A 23805-nucleotide genomic window follows, 5' to 3' on the forward strand; every position below is an offset into this window, starting at 1 on the left:
CTACACTGCATGCCTTATAGGGGCAAGGCTTAAGCAGCATGGCTGTGCCACTGCAAACTGCACGGTGTACACTTAGCCTAAGACATGACTGTTTGAAAGTAGAAGTAGAAAACAGAAGACTTAGCCTTACACGGTGGCACAACCACCATTTAGGAACACGTCATATCTACCATTCACAGGAAAGAAAATATTAACTTCAGCCATTTCCTCTAAGTAAAGATGCTGGTTGGAATAACCATTTTCTCTTGATTAATAGACCTGTTCCTATTTTTGTGCTATAAAATACACTTGTTTCGCCCTTGTATCAGGTCACTGTACCTTGACTCTCAGACAATTAAATCTTCAAAGAAAGATTAAATTAAAATAGTCACAAAAATAGAGGTTTAAATATTAAAGTGATAATACAACAGTACAGATTTCACAGGCTAGGCACTGTATACCTTTTTTGGAATATGATATATTATCAGTGTTATGCTGTAAACTGAGCTTGATGTAACCTGTTAATTTCTCTCACCCACCACAAACAGGAAGGAAATTCAAAGTTAATGCTATATCGCTAATTTGCTATTCTGTCATTCTCACTCTCTTGTGTTTGACTTGAAAGAGGAAAAAAATGGCTTTAAGCTTCTTCATGACTGTGATGCTGTATGACTGGAACATGACCATTTATATAATTAGTATTACCACTATTAGACAATTGCAACAAATCTTGAACAAAGTATATCATGCAAGGTACCAATGGAAAAGTTATGATTTGCTAAGTATGGTTATCCTGTTTATATGTATCATTTTTGTACCTGAAGTTATAGATATTGACTATGTACTGGCATCCTACATATGTGCTGGTTTCAGAGTAGCAGCCGTGTTAGTCTGTATTCGCAAAAAGAAAAGGAGGACTTGTGGCACCTTACAGACTAACAAATTTATTTGAGCATAAGCTTTCGTGAGCTACAGTTCACTTCATCAGATGCATCGATGAGCATATGCTCAGATAAATCTGTCAGTCTCTAAGGTGCCACAAGTACTCCTTTTCTTTCTACATATGTGCTGTATTCCTGTGGTGACACCCTCCAGGTAATTTACATCCAGTCTGGTCAGCACATTGTGAATGAGCTATTCAAACTGATGGCCCATCAAAGAATACTTAGCTCTCACAATGGGTCATAGCAGAAGCTTGTGCCCGCCTGGTGAGCCTGCCTGTGAATGCTTTAGCCAGAAAATGGGTAGTGCTCCTATGAGTTATCAAACATGCAAGGGCAAGTCATTTGGACGAGAAGCTGGATATGAGTCAGCAGTGTGCCCTTGTTGCCAAGAAGGCCAATGGCATTTTGGGATGTATAAGTAGGGGCATAGCGAGCAGATCGAGGGACGTGATCGTTCCCCTCTATTCGACATTGGTGAGGCCTCATCTGGAGTACTGTGTCCAGTTTTGGGCCCCACACTTCAAGAAGGATGTGGATAAATTGGAGAGAGTCCAGCGAAGGGCAACAAAAATGATTAGGGGTCTGGAACACATGAGTTATGAGGAGAGGCTGAGGGAGCTGGGATTGTTTAGCCTGCAGAAGAGAAGAATGAGGGGGGATTTGATAGCTGCTTTCAACTACCTGAAAGGGGGTTCCAAAGAGGATGGCTCTAGACTGTTCTCAATGGTATCAGATGACAGAACGAGGAGTAATGGTCTCAAGCTGCAGTGGGGGAGGTTTAGATTGGATATTAGGAAAAACTTTTTCACTAAGAGGGTGGTGAAACACTGGAATGCGTTACCTAGGGAGGTGGTAGAATCTCCTTCCTTAGAGGTTTTTAAGGTCAGGCTTGACAAAGCCCTGGCTGGGATGATTTAACTGGGAATTGGTCCTGCTTCGAGCAGGGGGTTGGACTAGATGACCTTCTGGGGTCCCTTCCAACCCTTATATTCTATGATTTGCTCACATGACCTTGGTCTCCATCTTGTGAGTGCAATTTTCCACAAACGAAGATTGAGAGCAGTCCCTCCACATGGGAGAAAGTATAAAGGACCCTGGAAGCATCTCCATTTTGCCTCTTTCCCGCTCTGATCTCTGGACTTACACTGAAAGGAGCATTCCAATCAATGGACTGAGGACCTTCCAATTGTTCGGAAGTTACCAGAGACTTTACAAGCCAGCAGTTTATTCCATCACAGCTTCAAACCTGATACAAGAACTTTTCAATGAGTATGTATTTGATTTCCTTAACCATTTTAACTCTTTCATTCTTTTCTCTTATAAATAAACCTTTAGATATTAGATACTAAAGGACAGGCAACAGCGTGTTTATTAGGTAAGATCCGAGTTATATATTGACCTAGGTATGCTGCTGATCTTTTAAGATCAGAAGAACACTTTGACGAAATTGGTTTTCAATAACCATTCATCATTAAGTTTAGTGTCTGGGTGGTGAAACAAGGACTGGGATGCCTAAGGAAACTGCAGTTTGGACTTCTTGTTAACCAGTATGGTGAGAAAGAAGTTTACTTTTGGTTCTGGCTTGGTATATCTAATAATAAAATAACCACCAGTTTGGGGAGAGTCTGCCCTATTTCTCACTATTCATCCTGAATTTGGCATCCTCAGCTGTGACCCACTGAGGCATGGTGACAATGACACAAGGAAATCATGAAGATTTTTTGGTTTACTTTTTATAAAGGAGTTTCTGCTCTGGATTTTATATTAAAAATTCAGGTCCTGTCTACCTTGGAAGACACCATAGTAGCTAAAGAACTAGTGAACTGATGACATCACAGGAACCAAGAGGCTGAAACGTGGAGAAATTCTTAGACTGTTTTACACACAATTTCAATGACTAAGCAAAAGTTTGGAGAAAAGATGGGTTAATTAAAAATTCACTCACCCCAATGCAGAGAGAATTTTTCAGATCACTATTTTGTTTATGTTGTGGTTCATCCACCATTTTTGTATTCCTTCTTGTTGGGCCAGTTGGCACCCTTTTCGGTTAAGACAGGAAAGAGGGTGCTATGTGACCTAGGTAATCTGCCCAGTAACAAGAGGGCATAAAAGGTCTGTGCACCCAGTGCCATAGGCTCTCCAGCCTGGTGGCAGTCCAGTGTCTAGGGTGTCCCAGCCGAGACTGTGTGTCAACAAAAGAAGAGATCTGCCTGTCGTTCTTATTCCCCGTCCTGAGTGTGTCTGCTCCTGAATCCCTGTATTGTGTGGTCATGTGTCTCCGGTTCCTGACATCGTTGGTAATCCTGCTGTGCCCCTGGATGTGTGTGTATGTTCCCTGACCAGAATAGCCTCTGATCCAGTGATGTACTGACTTCCCTGAATTAGCCGTATACCTATCTTATGTTTGTTTGGGGTCTCTGGCTGAAGACCAATTTGCTCAATTAACAATGGAGTGCTTTGTGTTACTCTTTGTGTTACAGTTATGTGAACTGTTATTTAGTTGGGAGTCCTGTTTAATACATTTGACTTTGTATTTTATATCCTGTTTGCTTTGCGTTATTCCTGTGAATATCACCTCCATATACAAGACATATACAAGATGGAGTACGAGTCTGTAGGGTGAGGGCTAATGGCTAAATTCAGTAGCTCCCTGTTGAATACTCTTACCGGGTTAACATATTTCTGGTGACCGCACCAGGACTCCCACCTGGTGATTTAATCACAGGCTGGCTCTCGTGGTGTTTTGGTGTAGATACCTTGTATTGATTTGTTTTATTTGCCCTTACCTTATGATCCGCTCAGTGTGTTAATAGCGGTCCACTGACCGTGTGTGTGGGTAGCTGATTGCAGGATGCTGAGTCAGCAGCTGCACTGAGTCAGTAGACATTGCGGTGGCCTGTGTGCCACCAATCCTTCATTGGTGTGATTCCAGGAGAGGAATCTGACCAGTGGGTCAGAAAAGACACGTGAAGGCAACCAGTGTACTGTCAGCGCTTGCTGGGAGGTACCCGGTTGGGGACAAGTAAGTCCTAACCAGGCTTGAAGAAGCAGCTCAGCCCTGCTACCTCTGTGTGGCTTTGTTCTAATTGGGTATGGACCAGTGTGCCCGGGGCAGGCCGGAGCAAATGGCTTGGCACTGTTGGCTTGGCCAGATTGATCAACCAGCAGCCTGTTTGTGTCAGGACCAGTGGATCCTGAGTTCATCCCGGAGGTTATCTGGTAAGTGGTAAGCCCGATTAGGTGCCAACTTGTATGGTGGGCCTGACTCGTGGGTAGGTGGGCATCGGCTCCGATAGCTGGTGGGCCTTGCTTGAGAGACAGAAGCTGACTGTGTAGCTCAGCAGCCCTGTGAGAGTATGAAAAGGCTTCACAGCACATGCCAGTCCAATTGATTGGGTCCCGCATACTGACTTAGTATAGTGAAGTTAGTGGTCTGTGTGCCACTAGTTTTGTGAAGAGTCTGTGGTAGGTCAGACTACAGTCATGAGTAGCAAGATGTATGGAGCAGATGCCAGAGAAAAATAAAAATTCATTCAATTATTGTGCGGATTTGGGAAGTTTAAAAACCCATGGGCACCAAGGTTGTTTAAAGGGACAGAAGCATATTCCACCCTATGTCAAAAATGGGAGGAATTCTTAGTAGAATTAAGAAAGAGCACTCATATATGGGTTAGCTATGGTTGGCAAAGAACTTACTAAACGCTGTGGGGAACAAGATCAGAAAATTTCCCAGCTTAATCCAGGTAGACAACAAGAATTTAGAATTAGAAAAGATGGGAAATAAACTTGAGGGGTTGACCATACAGAAACTTAGTTATGTCACCCAACTCAGTAAGGCAGAGATGCAACTGCAAGAAATGAGCGCCCTCCTTTCTAAAAAGGAGACTGAGTGCTACGTACTTACCACCAAAAAGCCAAGGATGCAATGAATGGTCTACCTACTGAGGAGCTATTAAAAAGGCTTGCTAGACATGAAGAGGATGAAGGAGCATCAGTCAGTGACAAGGCGCAACAATCAGAAAATGCACTCAATTTATTATGATGGAGCCAAGCTCCCCCTCCTTCCCTGATGGTCGCACTAACTGAGAACAATCAATGAGGAAGACCGACAACATCTGGTGTACTGAGAGGAGTCTTTGGGAATTTTAAAACAACAGATGCTCATAGATACCCATGCACCATCTCAATCATTTGCTCATGATCTGAACCTAGAGCAAGTAAGCTACCTATAAAGGAAGTAAAAGTCCTTGAAGGCTTCAATGGAAAGCAGAGTGTCGTCCTATTCCTAAAGCCAATTGAGTGCAACATTAACCCCGATTTACTATCAAGGCAACATTTGGAATCCAGCAGTTAGATGGCAACAGCATCCTGGTAAGGGATATGTTATCCCAAATGAAGTTAATCATGGATCTACCAAACAGACTGTTGATACTGGATCTAGAAGGTAGTGGACGTCAGACTATACCTGCATCCCATTGTGTAGCAGCACTGAAAGTGCCAGAAAAGCTAGCTATCCCAGACTGGGAGCCTGAAGTAAAGGCAGTGGCTACCAAACACCTGAAGGCTTTCGCGAACAATAAGCTGCGGTGCAGGAGGATTGATGCTGAAATAATTGTGGATGGTCCAGACCCCAAGCCACAGAGTCAATATTGTTATCCAGTTGCAGCAGAAGGTTTGATGGAAATCATCCAGGCATCGGTGGACCAAGATGTGTTAGTCGAGACAGAAAGCATCTGTAACTCACCAATATGGCCAGTCAAAGGCCAATCAAAGAACTTGGCGACTCACCATAGACTACCGGGAACTGAACACGGTCACTCCCCATCTGACCCCAGTAGTGGTGAAATTTAACGAGATTATGGCCACGATAACAACAGGAGCCAAGTGGTTCTCAGTACTTGATTTGTCAAATGCCTTCTTCTCAATCCTGCTGCACAGGTCAGCCTGGCATAAATTTGCATTCACTTTCAAGAATCGCCAATACACATTTTGCCGTGTCCTCCAAGGATTCCATAATGCACCCTCCATTTGCCATCAATACGTATCTAAAATGTGGGGCTCTATGGGTGAGGGGGACAAGGTATTCCGCTATATAGATGTTATACTTGTTGCAACCCTCATTAAGGAGGAAAACTTGAAAGTGCTCAACATGATACTTGAAAAAAATCAAAAATACAGGACTTGTAATTAATCCAGCTAAGGCTCAGCTAGTGCTCCAGACAGTAACATACCTGGGCATTGAGCTGGGAGTGGATGGACGAAGACCAGACACCCACAGGATTGAATTTATAAGCTTCCAGCACCCCAGCATATATCTCATGGGAATTCATGGAAGGGTATGCGGAGATAGCACTTCCTTTATATCAGCTGTTTAAAAAAGGACAAGAGTGGACGTGGAAAGAGGAGCAGAAGGCGGCTTTTGTCAAATTAAAGCAAGCCCTCATGAAGGCTCCTACGCTTGCATACCCTAGACCAGGTGTTCCATATCAGCTGCAGTTGGCCACAACAGATAAAGGCCTAGGTGCTGTCCTACTTCAGGATACTGGTAATGGTCCAAAGTCTGTCGTATATGGCTCAAAAGGTACTGAGCAACATGGAATAATAATATTCTGCATGCGAAAAGGGGGTGTTAGCCCTCATTTGGGTCATTGGCCATTGGGAATACATGATCGGTATGCCCCAGTAATCCTCAAGACAATACATACTCCCATCAAGTATGTTCTTTCAAGACGCATTAATGAAGGGAGGGTCTCCAACCCAAGATTAGCAGGGTGGACCCTTAGACTGGTCAACCGAAATGTGAAGGTTAATAAAACATCTCAACGATCTGCACCTTATGCTCTTCTAATACAAGGGGAGGAGCATGAATGCCCTCTTCCCCGGACACCATTGAACAAGTCAAGTCACCCTTCAAATAGGCATTGCATATCCAGAGGCCAAAGAGAAAAATTTTGACATCTAGGTAGTAGATGGAAGTTGTTTCTACAAAGATGACAAGCCACATGCCGGATATGCTGCCCTTCAGATTAGTTCACAGACCATCATGCAAGGTACCATTTTACCTTACTTGGCCAAGGAGGCAGAAGTCATTGCAATGTTGGCCGTCTTGAATGCCGCTGATCCAAAGAGTAACCTTTTTGTGTGTTCAGAGTCAGATTGGGTGGTAAGAGCGTTGACAGAATGGATGCCAGTGTGGATCCAACAATCCATGACGCCCTCAGATGGGAAGCATATGTGAAATATCTCTTGCGCGCCTGGAATCTTGTCACCTCCAGGGAAGGTAATACATATCTCTGCAAAGTAAAGGCACAGAGAGAGGATCAGGCAGAGATCTCAAAGCTTAACAGTCGACGAGCTTCCAAAACAAGCTTATTTAATGGGAGACAAATTCCTTTGGACAAGGTCAGACGAAGAGGCCTACAGGGTGCAGGCTAAAGATTCCAAGACCATGAGCCAAAGCTGGACATTGTGGACTTGCAGAAAGCTGATAAGGAAATACAGAACCTCTTGCTGAAGGAGGAATGTAGAGGTACAACATCTTCAAGAATAAAGACGGTATTATCATGGCTCTAAGAAAAGGCTTTTTGACAGTCTGCCCTGAGGTTGGCACTCACGGTCATAAGCCACTCCAGACAGCATGACAGGCAAAAGCTAGAAGTGGGGTAGAAAAGCAGGGAGGGGGCACACAGGAAAACACAAAGGAACAGAATGGGCATAACTAGTGTTTTAAAAATCCCTTTTCAGGTCACATTTAAGAGATATCTCTGTGTGTGTGGGCGGGGGGGGGGGGTCGTATAGTGCTATGAATATGTAAGTTAAGATTGTGATGAAGTCATTTCAAGCTTAACTCAGAATTTCTCCAAAATTAATACGTTACACCATTCTTTAAACACACTTTGTTGGTATGTTAATATACTATTTTTATTGCAATGGGGGTTCAAGATTAAGACACAACGTAAAGAATACAACAGTTGACAAACTGTATAGATGGAAAGTGACTACTAAAAAAAATAATCAAAAGTTCACATAACTGCATTGTTCAGACTTGGCAAATTAGGAAGGGGCTGTTTTTAAGAACTTCTTGTTGCTACACTAGGGCCATGATTTAGGTATCTGGCCTTTTCAACACATTAGAAATGTGTTATACAAAGAAATGCATCTTTTCATGATTGACCATTACAGCTTTAGCTAGAATTTCTGAATTGTATCAATTTGGATGCCATACATATTCACTATCTGCAGATTAAAATGCTTAGTAGACCATTATTGCAAAAAAGTTATGACATATACTGAACAATTTGTTTCTAATATTTAAAGATGCTGTCACATCTGACAATTCTAAAACAATTTATTAAGAACACATTTTTGTCCCATTGATACTGGATTGCGAAGGTTGAGGGTAGAGATAATCAAATAGCTTGTGAAACCCTTCCCTTTCTCAACTTTTGGTGGAATACTAAAGGACTGTCTAATTTTCTCAAAAGGCTGGTCATTCTAGAAGAGATAAGCATGTATGCTACTTGCTATAACACAAACAGTATGAACATGTATTTTATTTACAGATGAAGTACCACATCTAGGTGCAAAACAGGCAGAAAACACAGACCAATCAAAACACAATCGTATTTGATTGTTTACATTAGGGAAGCCCCAAGATTTTATATAAAAAGTAGGGCTATCGATTAATCGCAGTTAACTCATGCGATTACCTCCATAAATTAACTGCTATTAAAAAGATTAATTGTGATTAAATCGCATTGTTAAACAATATAATACCAATTGAAATTTAGTAAATATTTTTGGATATTTTTCTATATTTTCAAATATATTGATTTCTATTACAACACAGAATACAAAATGTACAGTGCTCACTTTATATTTTTATTACAAATATGTGCATTGTAAAAATGAACAAAAGAAATAGTATTTTTCAATTCACATCATAAAAGTTCCATAGTGCAATCTCTGTTGTGAAAGTGTAACTTACAGATGTAGTTTGTTACATTACTGCCCTCAAAAACAAAGCAATTTAAAACTTTAGAGCCTACAAGCCCACTCAGTCCTCCTTCCTGTTCAGCCAATCACTAAGACAAACAAGTTTGTTTACGTTTATGAGAGATACTGCTGCCTGCTTCTTATTTACAATGTCACCTGAAAGTGAGAACAGGCGTTTGCATGGCAATTTTGTAGCCAATGTTGCAAGGTATTTATGTGCCAGATATGCTAAACATTTGTATGCCCCTTCATGCTTTGGCCACCATTCCATGCTTCCATGCTGATTACACTCATGTCAAGGTTCCTTCCCCACTCTGAACTCTAGGGTACAGATGTGGGGACCCGCATGAAAGACCCCCTAAGCCCTTATTCTTACCAGCTTAGGTTAAAGGTACAAACTTTGCCTTGTCCTTATGCTGCCACCACCAAGCATCTTAAACAAAGAACAGGGAAAGAGCCACTTGGAGACATCTTCCCCGAAAATATCCCCCCCAAGTCCTACACCCCCTTTCCTGGGGAAGGCTTAATAAGAATCCTCACCAATTTGTACAGGTGAACACAGACCCAAACCCTTAGATCTTAAGAACAATGAAAAAGCAATCAGGTTCTTAAAAGAAGAATTTTAATTAAAGAAAAGGTAAAAGAATCACCTCTGTAAAATCAGGATAGTAAATACCTTACAGAGTAATCAGATTCAAAACATAGAGAATCCCTCTAGGCAAAACCTTAAGTTACAAAAAACACAAAAACAGGAATATGCATTCCATCCAGCATAGCTTATTTTACCAGCCATTAAACAAAAGGAAATCTAATACATTTCTAGCTGGATTACTTACTAACTTTACAGAAGCTGTAAGGTTGCATTCCTGATCTGTTACCGGCAAAAGCATCACACAGACAGACAAATCCTTTGTTCCCCGCCCCCCCTCCAGCTTTGAAAGTATCTGGTCTCCTCAGTCGTCATTTTGGTCAGGTGCCAGCGAGGTTGCCCTAGCTTCTTAACCCTTTACAGGTGAAAGAGTTTTGCCTCTGGCCAGGAAGGATTTTATAGCACTGTATACAGAAAGGTGGTTTCCCTTCCCTTTATATTTATGACAGCCCAATAAAAAAAATAATGTGTTAATTAAATTTGTGACTGAACTCCTTGGGGGAGAATTGTATGTCTCCTGCTCTGTTTTACCTGGATTCTGTCATGTTATAGCAGTTTCGGGTGATGACCCAGCACATGTTCGTTTTAAGAACACTTTCATGCAGATTTGACAAAACTCAAAGAAGGTGTCAATGTGAGATTTTTAATAGCAGCTACAGCACTCAACCCAAGGTTTAAGTGCCATCCAAAATCTGAGAGGGGGCAAGGTGTAGAGCATGCTTTCAGAAGTCTTAAAAAAGCAACACTCCGATACAGAAGCTACAGAACCCGAACCACCAAAAAAGAAAATCAACCTTCTGCTGGTGGCATCTGACTCAGATGATGAAAATAAACGTGCGTCGGTCTGCACTGCTTTGGATTGTTATTGAGTAGAACCCGTCATCAGCGCATCTGGAACGAGGAGAGGGAAACACACACAGTAAAGGTGCATCCCATTTGAGCATCACCTAGGGACTGGAGTCCCAATTCTGCTCTAGAGCACTTGGCATTCTGGGTTGTCACAAAGAGGGCTATAGTTGGGTACCCCCAGCATTTTAATATACTCTGTAGTACCCGGGTGTTTACTTTCTACTTGTGGTCCTGAGAAAATTTTCAGCTGAAAGCATCCAAAGTGGTGTTTTGGCATTCTGGTAAATAGGAGGCTAAGATATCGATGCTGTGGCGGATGCACCAGTTTCATAATCACATCGATTCTGTGCATAGGGAGCATGACCATGCCTTGCTTGTCGGTTTATATAAAACATACGAGCAATGTTGTTCGTCAAAACCTTTATGGTCTTGCCCCTGATCATGGGCAGGAAGTGTGAGCACGCACAGCAGACTGCTCATAGTTCCAGTAGCTTTATGTGCAATATTGATTCTGGAGGGGGCCACCTGCCCTGGATTGTGTGTTTGTGCAAGCGTGCCCCCAACCTAGCAGAGAAGCACCTGTTGAGAGTATCATTGATAGAGGAGTCTGTGCAAGGGTGACTCCTATGCAAACCTTGTGTGGTCAAGCCCAACAGTGCAGTTTTTTTTACTTTGACTTTGTAAGGCACTTGTTTACACTGTGTCTGTGGAATATATACTGTCCTGAGCCAGCCTTGAAGGTAGAGCATGTGTAACCTGGCATGCTTCACAATAAATATTGTTGTTGGCATATGGCCTAATAGATGGAGGCAGGTCTTGAACAATGAATGTGGGCTTGTTTGTTTTGTAGTGATCAGACTGACTAGAGTGACAAATCTGTGTGGTGGCAGAGAGACTGTGGCCTTCAGCAAATCAAGCTAAGCCACAATGAATTTTAGTCTCTGTACAAGCATGAACGTTGATTTTTGCTCATCTATTTGTAGGCCCAGCTCTGTGAAGAGAGCTATTGTCTTTTGGGTAGTTCCTAAGGCCTTTTCCCATTTTCTCTTACTTTTCTCTTTAGGAAGCAAACATCCAGATAGGAGAATATTATGATCCCTTGTCTGTGGAGGTGAGCTGCCACCACCGAGAGAACTTTGGAGAACACCGTGGAGCCACAGACAGGCCAAAAGGAAGTATTTTGTATTGGCAACGATTTTGACCCAGAACAAATCTGAAGAAGCTCCTGTGTGAAGGATGTATTGCAATATGAAAATACGCATACTGGAAGGCGAGGGCTGAGAACAAGTCCCCTTGTTATAGTGCTGGAATTATCGTTGCTAGCATGACCATACTGAATCACTGAGTTTTCACGAATTTGTTGAGTTTCCTTCAGTTGGGAATGGGCCCCCATCCTCTGTTTTTTGCCTGGGTTAAGAAATAATGGGAGTAGAAGCCCTTCCCTCTGTGTTGTGTTTGTACTGGCTTCACAGAACCCAGGTGCAGGAGATGGTTTACTTCCTGTCGCAGTAGGTGCTTGTGAGAAGGGTCCCTGAAGAGGGTCGGGGAGGGAGAGTTGGTGAGGGGATGGAGGTAAATTGGACTGAATAGCCAGTCTTGATAATTTTTAGTACACATCTGTCTGACGTGATGGTCTGCAATGCTGGGTGGAATGGAGACAGATGGTCTCCAAAAGGATGTATGGTTGTGGATGGTTCCAGCACTTGAGAATTTGTAAGGCATCTCGGGGCCCCAATCAAACCCTCAAAACTTTTGCTTAGAAGGGGGTTGCTGGGACGTTGATAACTGAATGGGAGGGGTCTCAGTCATATTGCCTCTGTGGTTGTGTGTATGCCACAGATCTTGTTCTTTGCGCAGAGTAGTATTTCTTCTGCTTCTTTGTGTAGGTGCGTAGATGCCAAGGGATCGAAGAGCCAACCTTGAGTCTTTTAGTGTGTGGAGCAACATCTGTCTTAGGCTTTGCCTACACTACCGTCTTTGTCGACAAAACGTATGTCTCCCGGGGGAGTGAATATTTCACCCCCCGAGCGACATACGTGCTAGTATGCACAGTGCTACTTCGGCACTAGAGCTTCTCCCACTGACATAGCTTATGCTGCTCAGAGGGGTAGTGGTTTTTTATGCCAACGGGAGAGCTCTCTCCCATCGGCATAGAGCACCTTCAGCACACGCGCTGCAGGACGCAGCTATACTGGTACAGCTGTGCCACCATAGCACTGTAAGTGTACACATGGCCTTAGCTGCGAACAGCTACAGTCCCTCGAATGGGAGATCCTCAACGTTGGATTGTACCTCTTTGGGAAACCCAGAGAAGTGGAGCCAGGAAGCTTGGCGTATGACTATGGCCATGGGCGTGCCGTTGTGTCCAGTCAGGCTTGTAAGACTGTTTAAGCTAGAAGGTGACCCTCCAAGATGATTGCTTTAAATTGCTCTTTTTTGTCCTCAGGGAGATGATCAATACATTTAGACATCTTTGAATACTTGGAGTGGTTATATTTGGCCATTAGTGCCTCATAATTGAAAATCCTGAACTGTAAGGTCGCTGATGAGCAGGCCTTGCACCCGAAGAGGTCTAATAGTTTCCAGTCCCTATCATATGGAGTGGATCTAGAATGATGTTGTCTGCCCCATTCATGCACAGCCTCTACCACCAGAGTTTGGGATGTGTGGGTGTGGGATGTGAAAACAGAAATTCCATTCCCTTGGAAAGGACATAATGTTTTTTGTCCGCTCTTTTACAAGTGAGCGGAACTGTTGCTGGGGTCAACCAGATAATCTTGGCTTCTCATTTACTGGGAGAGCAATCTTGGATGAAGTTGATGTTTGTAGGATGTCTAACAACTTATGTTGGGACTCTGCAACATCTTCCAGTGGTATCTCTAGTGAGTCTGCAATCCTCTTAAACAGCTCTGGGAACGGTTTAAAATCACCACCTGTCATGGGTAGTGGGAGTATGATGGCTTTGTCCAGAGAGGAGGTTGAAAAATTGGCAGCTAGGGTGACTTCCTGATCAGAAGTCTCTTTCAGTCCTTTGAGTGGCTCTTCCGTGGCTTCAGAGGGCCCGGGTACCGAGTGTGGTGGGGAATGTCTTGTCCTGTCCCTGGGGATACTAAGAAGTTTAATATAGTGTTGACGGTATGCCACCCATGGGTCCCAGTAGGGCCACTGATGTGGGAATGGCATTGCTGACAGCATCCATGGATGTGTGTGTACCACCCATGTGTTTCAGGTCTGGAGTGGTGTTCACGTTGTTTTAGTGGACCTGGTCTGATGACTGTCTGAATGGGCAAGGAGTGAAATAAAAAGTAGATCTCTCCTTCCTAATCATCCTCCTCAACACTGGAGAAAGGAGAAGCTGATCTACATAGTGGTGTAGGTTGGTAAGATAATGAGCATGCTGGAGTAACACTGGTACCAAGGAGGAGAGATTCCGGTGCTGAAAAGACTAGAAGGTCTTTGTGCCACAGAAATTTCTGTGGTACTGATTGCATCTTGGTACCAAGGAGGGTTTTGTTGGTGGTGCCGATGAAATTGGCAGTTGTTGGTACCAAGGACTGTGCGCTATGAGTAGGATTACCAGATGCCCTGATTTTATAGGGACAGTCCCGACATTTAGGGCTTTTTCTTATATAGGCTCCTATTACCCCCACCCCCGTCCCGATTTTTCACACTTGCTGTCTGGTCATCCTATGTTCCATGGTGGTAGAAGGTGATGCCGTGGACTCCAACAATGCTTGGTCCCACATGTTTGAATGGCTCCAGCAGTACCAAGGAAGGGATGGCAAGTTTCCCTTTGCTGCTTCTCTCTGAGCCTGCCCACTTAGGGTCTTTGGCTTGCATGGTACCTTTGGCACCTGTGGATCCCGCCGCCTCAGACGTAGTCGGCCCCAGTGTAGTTGGTACCAGTAGCATCTGAGGGGTCTCTGAGATGGCGGTGGGGAATGTCTTTCAGATGCTGCCACTGGAGACTGGTGTCCAGGAGGGGTCTGTGATCCTGGATCGGATGCTGGGTGCAGAAACTTCTCCACCGGTCTTAAGATTATGGCAGTGGGAGCACTTTTGCAGCATGTGTGTCTTGCCAAGACAGCAGACACACTGCGAGTGTCTGTCAGAAACCAGGATTGAGTCTCGGCAAGCTAGGCAGCATTTAAAACTCGAGAATCCAGGCATGTCCCTTAGTAGGGTTTCTCCCGTTGGGGGAAGGTATCTACACTATACTAAAGGGTATAATAAGAAATGATAATTAATCTACTAAAATTTTTTTTTAATAAAAAATAAATGAGGAATATTAAAAGGCAGCTAAATTAGCAACTAGTTAAACTGAGTTCTAAAAGCTACTAATCTAAACTAATTCTTAAACCAAAGGTAAACTTAGAGTCACTGCCGATTGCTCTGTCTCAAGCCAAGGGCGGTAGAGAAGGAACTAAGGGGGGAGGCGGGTCACACAGCGCTATGAGGTGTGCAAGGAGGTGCGAGACAGGGACAGCACATGTACAATCCAACTAGGCACTGCTACTGAAATTTTCCAGTCACAGGCGCAGGGATGCAGGTTCACCTGAAGTAGAGCACCCACAAGGACACTCCTTGAAGAAGAACTTGGTAGGCGGCTCTACATTACCACTTAAGTTGATGTAACTTACATCACTCAGAGGTATGAAAAAGACAACCCTCTGGGCAATGCAAGTAACAGTGACCTAAGCGCTGTCCACACCAGCACCATATCGGCAGGAAACTCTCTCTCACCAACATAGCTTCTGCCTGTCGCAGAGGTGGAGTAATTATGCCAACGAGAAAGCACTCTCCTGGCAGCAGAAAGCATTTTCACCAGACACGCTGCAGCTGCACCGATGTAGCGATTCTAGTGTAGACCTGTCCATAGATAAGGTCAGGTGTATGCTCTTGCCCTTCACCTCCCTTACTTCCACGAGGACAACTTTTCACAACAAAGCAATGGCTTTTGGAGTCATAACTCTTCACAGGACACTGAGTATAAAAGGCGGAACCATACCACTTTAACTAAATTCTAAGCATTTTTATCCTAAGTGCAGTGCTGTCCAGTCTCACAATTTTAGAGCCAGCCTCAATTAACGTGATGCTCCTCTTTAAACCCCAACTCCTAGAAATATGTGAACATGAGAATTTCAGCTTACTTTTTGAATTAGAGTTTCTAACCTCACGGTCGTGGAGAAAACTGGAAAACGTGACCTGAGCTTACCCTAAATGTTCAAAAGCCAGATGGTTAAAAAAATTAAAAACCCTTCTTGAAAAAAAAAAAAAGAAGATTTTGGAGGGCTTGACTAATGATTTTTAAGTGTTTGGGGTTGGTAACACTGTAAGTAGCTCTGCAGAGAATGGTTTCTTTTTCTACCCTTCAATTGTTCTGGTCAGGTGCCCATCAAGTTAAACAAAATTTAGTTAGTTAGGAAAAGGAAGAAGAACAAACAGAAATTTACAGGCTAAGCCAGCTTCTATTTTGAAACAAGGGGGAAAAAAGTACTTGTAGCAATTTCCCAGAATCAAAATATTTTCACAGTCCAAGGCACAATGCAGTACACAGATTACATATAATACATAAATTCATATAGATTTCTAGAAAACAAACCACCTCCCGAAAGGCTCAAGGTGACTGACATTTTAAAAATACCAGCCAATTTACACACACACACACACACACACACACACACACACGACAACTTTGCAAACATGCAAAGGAAAAGACTTTTCCATTACTCTAGCCACCAATCTCAAATCATAATACCCCAATTCCTGCCCTTAGCCCAGCACTGCCTTTTCAAAGGCTTGGGGGAAAGAACTGTGTTCAAAGTTAAAGAAATGTAAAGCTACATAACAAAATGAAATAGCAGTAATCCAAAGGCAACAACAGATGTCAACTTCAATAACGATGGGCTCCTGATGCTACATACTAGTATGCGCATTACTGATTTTTGTCGTATCTGGTTAACAAAGCTACCTAATATTATACATAAACTGAACAATGCCTGTACCCTGGAAAGACTGAATGAAGAGAAAAAGTGTTGTAGATAGTTTTGTACTGTTCTTGTAGAAAAATATTTACAATATATTTTCATTAGGCTTTTATTAATTCAAGAACTAAGGACTTTAAAGGTAATGATGAATTGCATCAGGACTTTGGATTCTGCAGAGACAATGACATGAAGTTCAATTCAGCTGACAAAAAGAACGTTTGAGGGAATAAAACCAAATTATTGCATAATTTTGCCTATTAGACATTGTGGTTGAGGTAATATCTTTTACTGGACCAACTTCTGCGGGTGAGAGAGAAAAGTTTCAGGACCTAAAGAAGAGCTCTGTGTATGCCTTAAAGCTTGTCTCTCTCACCCACAGAAGCTGGTCCAATAAAAGGTATTACCTCACCCACCTTGTCTTTCCAATATCCTGGGACCAACATGGCTACAACTACACTGCATACAATAATTTTGCCTATGGCAGTATAAAATTTACATTACCTAAAACCAAGATTTAAATCAACCTGGCACACCTTTAAAGGACCTATCCCTGCAATCTTTTCACTAATTGTGAAATAAAGGAAAATGTCGGCAGAGTAGGGACCACAGCTATCTGTCACTGGGACAAAGGAAATCATTTCAAGGGAAAATCTAAGCTGTATTTCAAAGTTCTGTGTAGTCCAATGTTTCTCAACCTTTCCAGACTACTGTACCTCTTTCAGGAGTCTCATTTGTCTTGCGTACCCCCAAGTTTCACTTCATTTAAAAACTACTTGCTTACAAAATCAGACATAAAAATACAGAAGTGTCACAGCACTCTATTACTAAAAATTGTTTACATTCTCATTTTTACCATATAATCATAAAATAAATCAATTGGAATATAAATATTGTACTTACATTTCAGTGTATTGTATATAGCGTAGTATAAACAAGTCATTGTATGTATGAAATTTTAGTTTGTACTGACTTTGCTAGTGCTTTTTATGTAGCCTGTTGTAAAACTAGACAAATATCTAGATGAGTTGACGTATCCCATGGAAGACCTCTGAGTACCCCTGGTTGAGAACCACTGGTGTCGTCTGTTAGGATACAGATATTCAGGCCTGTCTGTAAAGGCCTATACTCTAAGAATTTAGGTGTATTCTTATCACTTGGCTAGTGATAGAGGTATAAAAGAAAGAATCAAAATCACTGTCTGCTGGTGTAAGGGCCTTCTCTTACTGTGACAGTCTGAGGCCCTGTTCTTAGGCTAAGGCCTCTGGATAAGCAGCAGAGGCAGCCATAAGCTGGGAAGCAAACAGTCACATCCTCACATTCCAAACTAGTCACACTGAAATAAGGTGCTATTCGGCTGTTAGGAATACAATCCTGTCCTGATAGTTCCTATTACCTCCAGAGAAAGGAAGTGCCTAGAAAATGTAAAAGGAAACTTAGTCTGATAGCATCCTGTCCGGCAAGAACTCACTTATCAATAGCTGGGATGTGAAATCCTCACTTCTGTATTGTCTTGTCATTATAGTTCCCACTTTGCTGTTGTTTGTCTGTATAATCTCTGTCTGGTTCTGTGATTGTTCCTGTCTGCTGTATAATTAATTTTGCTGGGTGTAAACTAATTAAGGCGGTGGGATATAATTGGTTACATAATCATGTTACAATATGTTAGGATTGGTTAGTTAAATTTCATGAAAATGATTGGTTAAGGTATAGTTAAGCAGAACTCAAGTTTTACTATATAATCTGTAGTCAATGAGGAAGTGACTGGGTGTGGGTGGGGGTGGGCATGTGGATGTGTGAGATGGGAACAGGGAATGGGGATAAGAAAATTGGAATCATGTTTTGCTAAAGGGGGAGATGGGAACAGGGAATGGGGGTAAGAAAATTGGAATCATGTTTTGCTAAAGGGGGAAATGGGAATGGGAGTAAGGAAGTTGGAATCATGTTTGGCTAAGGGTAGGAATGGGAACAGGGACACAGGTGTAAGGCTCTGTGGTGTCAGAGCTGGGAAGGAGGATACTAAGGAAGGAAACTGGAATCATGCTTGCTGGAAGTTCACCCCAATAAACATCAAATTGTTTGTACCTTTGGACTTTGGGTATTGTTGCTCTCTGTTCATGTGAGAAGGACCAGGGAAGTAAGTGGGTGAAGGAATAAGCCCTCTAACATCGTCCTTCGTTAAACAGCTAGCAGAGAAAATTCTATATACTTTTTTATGGACTCACATCTGTACCTGTCTGTTTTTTCTAAACCTAATTAATATAATTTTGCCTTACTGAATCAGGAGAACAATGTATCATACTTGCAAGTTTTATTTAAAAAATGTAAATTAAATACAAATTAAATTGCAGATCTAATACAATTTAAATCTCAAAAATAATGGAAAGCTTTTAAATCAGAAGCAACAGGACACAAAACTCTTTTCCAATTCTACAACTTGTTTCCTATAAAGTATTATATTCTGTAGAAGACCACTAGTTCCTAGGAGAAGAATAAATGGCTAAATAATTGATGAAAGTGTTCCCATAGTGAACCACTCATATTGCAGATTCCAGATGCTCAACATTCTTGACATCAGAATGGAAAAATTTACTGTTAGTCTAGAGAAATTTAATATCACCATTCTTGTCATATCCTTCATAGCTTCATTATTAGGACAAGCCTGTGGAAGCTATAAACCAGTACTAAATGATAAAAAAATATGGTCTCTGCGTTCCATCACTCTTACACATTACAAGAAAACATTAACTTTGTTAGGAGTAGCATAAGAAAAAACTTCAAAAAGCTGAGACGACTGGATGAGCATTTACTTTCATTTGTTAATTAGTTTTCTGAATTAGTATGGTGTATAATAATGCCACGCTTAAAACCAAGCTTTTTACTGTAACTAAGGGGTAATACTTAGGTCCTGAAACTTTTCTCTCTAAAGAACATATCTAAGCCCAGAACAACACTGTAAAATTTTATTGTATTAATAAACTGGGACACATCAACCTTTAAATTTTTCCACTTTGCCAAAGGTAAAATAATCAGCACTGTTTGCTGCCATTTATAACAAGTTTACTTTTTCACACTTAAAGTATACTTTTACAGTTCTACAAAGCATCAGACAACATTTTAGTGACCCAAAATGAAACAGAATTTGTGCTTTTGTTGCTTATGATGTTGACATCATTTGCTACTGTATGGTAGTCAAAGTTACTAACATTGACTATCTGAAAAAAATATTTGCGAAGATGGTATTTAAGATTAGTGCATCTATACATATATCTATGCAGTAAAAAAATACAGTGTATACAGTATGCACATGCATTAAGACAGACTAATCTTTCAGGCCTCAATTATGCAAAGACTTGCACACGTTTAATTTTATGCATTGTGGGCAGTCCCACTGATATGCGTTGGACTACTCACAGTACATAAAGTTCACCAATGTGCAGGATCAGGGCCACAGTGATTAACTCGTTTCTAGATTTAAAAGTGACTTTTTAAAACAACTACACATTTTGTTTTCCGTAAATTCACTACCAGCCTGATTTTCAGAGGAACCGAACACAGTCACAATTCTCAATGAAGTCTATGACTGCTGAGGGTGATCAGCATATTTGGAAAAAAAAAAAAAAACGGGCTACTGGATTTTTAGTTTTAAGAAATAGTCATATTTTGATATCCTTATGAGTGGTATATCGTAAACAGAATTCCAATGTTAATATTGATTTTATTTAAGTCTCATTTTGCTGTTTTCTGATTAATAATGAATAGCAATTTTGTCATAAATGATTTCAAAGGGCAAGACTGCAAACCTACTCAGGCCAGTAAAAACCAACATGCAGAATTTTTTTAAACAAAGTTTGTAGCTATCTTTCATTACTTTGAATTACACTAATTTGAGAACCGATCTGAAAATAATGTTATGATAGAAAATGTTGAATAGGAGTTCTCCAGATTAAAAAAAAGGGGGGGGGGGTTAAATTAAGTTCTCTTTCTTGTAAAATGAAAGCTTTTAGTTTTAGTAAAAACAATGAGAAGTCCTTGTGGCACTTTAGAGACTAACACATTTATTTGGGCATAAGCTTTTGTGGGCTAAAACCCACTTTGACTACAGGAGGTAAATATTTTGCAGTCCGAAACAGTTACTGGTCTTAACATGTGTATTTCAGATTTACCAGTTCATTTGAGTAAGGTAACCAGATAGAAAGTGTAAAAAATCGGTACAGTGGTGGGGGGGTAATAGGCACCTATATAAAAAGAAGCCCTGAATACTGGGACTGTCGTCCCAATTTTACAGCATCTAGTCATCCTAATACTGAGTTGAGCTGAATAGTTGATTTCCATTTGCATTCATATAGTGGAGGACAAAATGCTGCAGAGTCCCTATGCCTATTTTGAGCTGATCACCAATGCGGTTTTAAAATAAACTAAGAAGATCAAACATAGTTGCTAGACATAATATCAGCAGGCATCATATTCTGAAAATTAATCAAGTCTATGTGAACTACCACTTTAAAATACTCCTATCACATCATTCACACTATGCAAAACTGCAATAGTAACAAAATAATGATAGTACCGACTTAATGTGACCTAGGGAGCACAAACTAACACAGTGGAAACTCTCATGCAAAGAGCCCATGTTTACCTTTTCAAAAATGCCAGTCGCTTTACCCCCACCCCAAGCCCGCAAAGGAAGTTTGCATACTGTGGCATCCAGAATCCTCTTAACTAATTGACTGGCCACTTGTATAGACATCCGCTGTGATGACTCATTCACCAAATATTTGCATCTAAGTCCTCATCAACACCAAAGAGGTATCTGGCATATAGTAAAAAAACATTCACTCCAGCATTAGGTTGTCTGGGAGAGAGACTCACTGAGCATGCTTAATGCACTAACTCTAAATTCACAGCATTTGCAAGAGGGAGTGAGGGAACTGGCACAGGGGAGGAGTGGTATGGAATACCTAATGTGGCATTTTACAGTTGCAAAAGAGGAACAACAGTTTCCCTTTAAGGATTGAATGAAGCCTTCCAACAGCAGGGGTCAAGGCTATTTATTACTGAACTGAGCCCAAAGCTACTGGAAAACTTGATTTGATTACCATGAACCTCAGTTTTCATACTATGTTCCACAGTGCATCAAAAGGCTCTGCGATCAGTAGGATTTCATGCATCAGTCAAAAAGACGTTGATGTAAATTGTATTTTAGGCATTAAAAACTTACTGTGAAGCTGGATATATCACTTAGTATACTGAAGGAAAAAATGTCTCACCTAATGAGTATACCACTTAGCACAAGCAAAAGTTGTGTGTTTAAATCAGTAAGAAAATATATCCACATTTCAAAATAGTCAATTAGACAATGTCTCAAGGATATGTTTAGGCAAAATACAACAGTGATTTGAATGAGTGGCAAACATTTCACATATTTTTAGTATTGAAATCCAGAGTACATTAAATTCCCTTTACACAGGTTTCACAAAAGAGCAAAAGAATATTTGAATATTTGTAGCTGTTCTATGTCGAGCAACTGGAAATTAGCATGGCAGGCTTTCAGTGACTATTAGTACTAAATGTCACTTAGTTTAACAGTTTTAGGACTAACAGTAAAACACCAAGTCCTTGACCTGAAGCTGGGCTGAGAAGCCACAGCACCGTTCCTCAGACAAAAAGAAAAGGAGGACTTGTGGCACCTTAGAGGCTAACAAATTTATTTGAGCAAAAGCTTTCGTGAGCTACAGCTCACTTCATCGGATGCATTCAGTGGAAAATACAGTGGGGAGATTTATATACACAGAGAACATGAAATAGTTGGTGTTACCATTCACACTGTAACGAGAGTGATCACTTAAGGTGACAGGTTTCAGAGTAACAGCTGTGTTAGTCTGCATTCGCAAAAAGAAAAGGAGTACTTGTGGCACCTTAAAGACTAACCAATTTATTTGAGCATGAGCTTTCGTGAGCTCACGAAAGCTCATGCTCAAATAAATTGGTTAGTCTCTAAGGTGCCACAAGTACTCCTTTTCTTTTCACTTAAGTTGAGCTATTACCAGCAGGAGAGCGGGGGGGGGGGGGGGAGCACACACCTTTTGTAGTGATAATCAAGGTGGGCCATTACCAGCAGTTGACAAGAATGTCTGAGGAACAGCGCGCTACTCTGTTTCATCTGACAATTGATGTATACAATACTCTGCAGCTAATCTAGGTTCTGGCATTCTTACATTTTACACTACAACATAATAGTCTGCTCCAGTCAACGGACAGCCAGCATGACCAGAAACTGTCAAACTGTTCATATGATTATAGCTTTCTAACAAAAACAGCTATTTCTTAAGTCTTTTGATCAAAAAACAACTCTCCCTGCTATTGGTTGAAGCTATTGCATAACTAAAGTTTTCTTGCTGCTTCTTTCAAAAAGATACAGTAAAAACTGTTCCAGCTGTCAAATGTTACAAGTTAAAGGTAAGATTGTATCTAAGTAATTTAATAGTTTTAAGACACTTACCATTGGTAAATATAACAGCACACATCTTTAATTCCACATTGCTGATTGAATCTATCACAGATGTTTTTAATAGGATTAACTCGCTTAGAGAAGTTTTGAAAATTTGTTCAGAGTGGTATGAAATTACTAACCAACATGAAGATGTTGCTAATAAAGTAACCAAGGTTCAGGTGCAGTTTTTACATCACACTAAGGTTAATTTTTAAGGATTAAATCTGATAACAATTACTGCTAGCCAGGTTTATCTTAGCTTCCTACATCTTTCATATTAACGCAAGCCTACATATCATTTAATGCCTCTGACTGCTGGAGACAGAGATCATTCCAGAATCAACGATGACAGCCTGGCCCCATTGAAGCCAATAAGAGTTTTGTCTCAACTGGCATCAATTTTCAGACCGATTTTACTTCAAGTGGTCTGGAAACTTAGGAAACTGGTGTTGTAACCTGAACTATGGTGTAGCTAGAGGTAGTTGCATGTTATATTTGCTGTGGAGCCTCTAGCAACTTTCACACCTGAAAATGTTGGTAGTATTTCACACCTGAAAATGTTGGCAGAAATATCCTCTGGGTATTTCATGATAAACATACAGCACGATTAACAGCTTCATGCTAGCAAATACAGGTACCACTTCATTGTAATATGAAATTTTAGTGGTAGATCTCAGCAGCTCTGACCAAGGGTTGCAAGACTTCACTGCACTGTAACCCTCTAACCTGACAGTCCACTAGAGCAATGGTTCTCAACCATGGATACGTGTAGTCCCTGGGGGTACACAGAGGTCTTCAAGGGGATACATCAATTAATCTAGATATTTGCCCAGTTTTACAAACAGGCTGCAGAAAAAGTAGACTTTCAAAAATTAAAACAACCCTTTCAAAAGTTAAAACAAGGAGGAGTCT

General features: G+C 41.3%; 1 protein-coding gene across 10 annotated transcripts in view; it reads right to left on the reverse strand.

The window, feature by feature from the left end:
* MPP7 (MAGUK p55 scaffold protein 7) overlaps positions 1-23805 on the reverse strand; it is a 338962-nt gene that overhangs the window by 202644 nt on the left and 112513 nt on the right. For 2 of the 10 annotated variants that reach the window (XM_075125948.1, XM_075125945.1), the window contains exon 4: positions 6991-7216. The exons of 6 other annotated variants lie outside the window; for them this stretch is intronic. The gene's annotated coding sequence lies outside the window, so the exon portion shown is untranslated. Of the gene's footprint in view, positions 1-6985; positions 7217-21039; positions 21107-23805 lie in introns of those variants that run through there. 2 more of the 10 variants (XM_075125944.1, XM_075125947.1) reach the window with 2 other exon arrangements.

Source organism: Caretta caretta, chromosome 2, assembly GCF_965140235.1.
Source record: "Caretta caretta isolate rCarCar2 chromosome 2, rCarCar1.hap1, whole genome shotgun sequence".
In the NCBI taxonomy this organism is placed as follows: Eukaryota; Metazoa; Chordata; order Testudines; family Cheloniidae; genus Caretta; species Caretta caretta.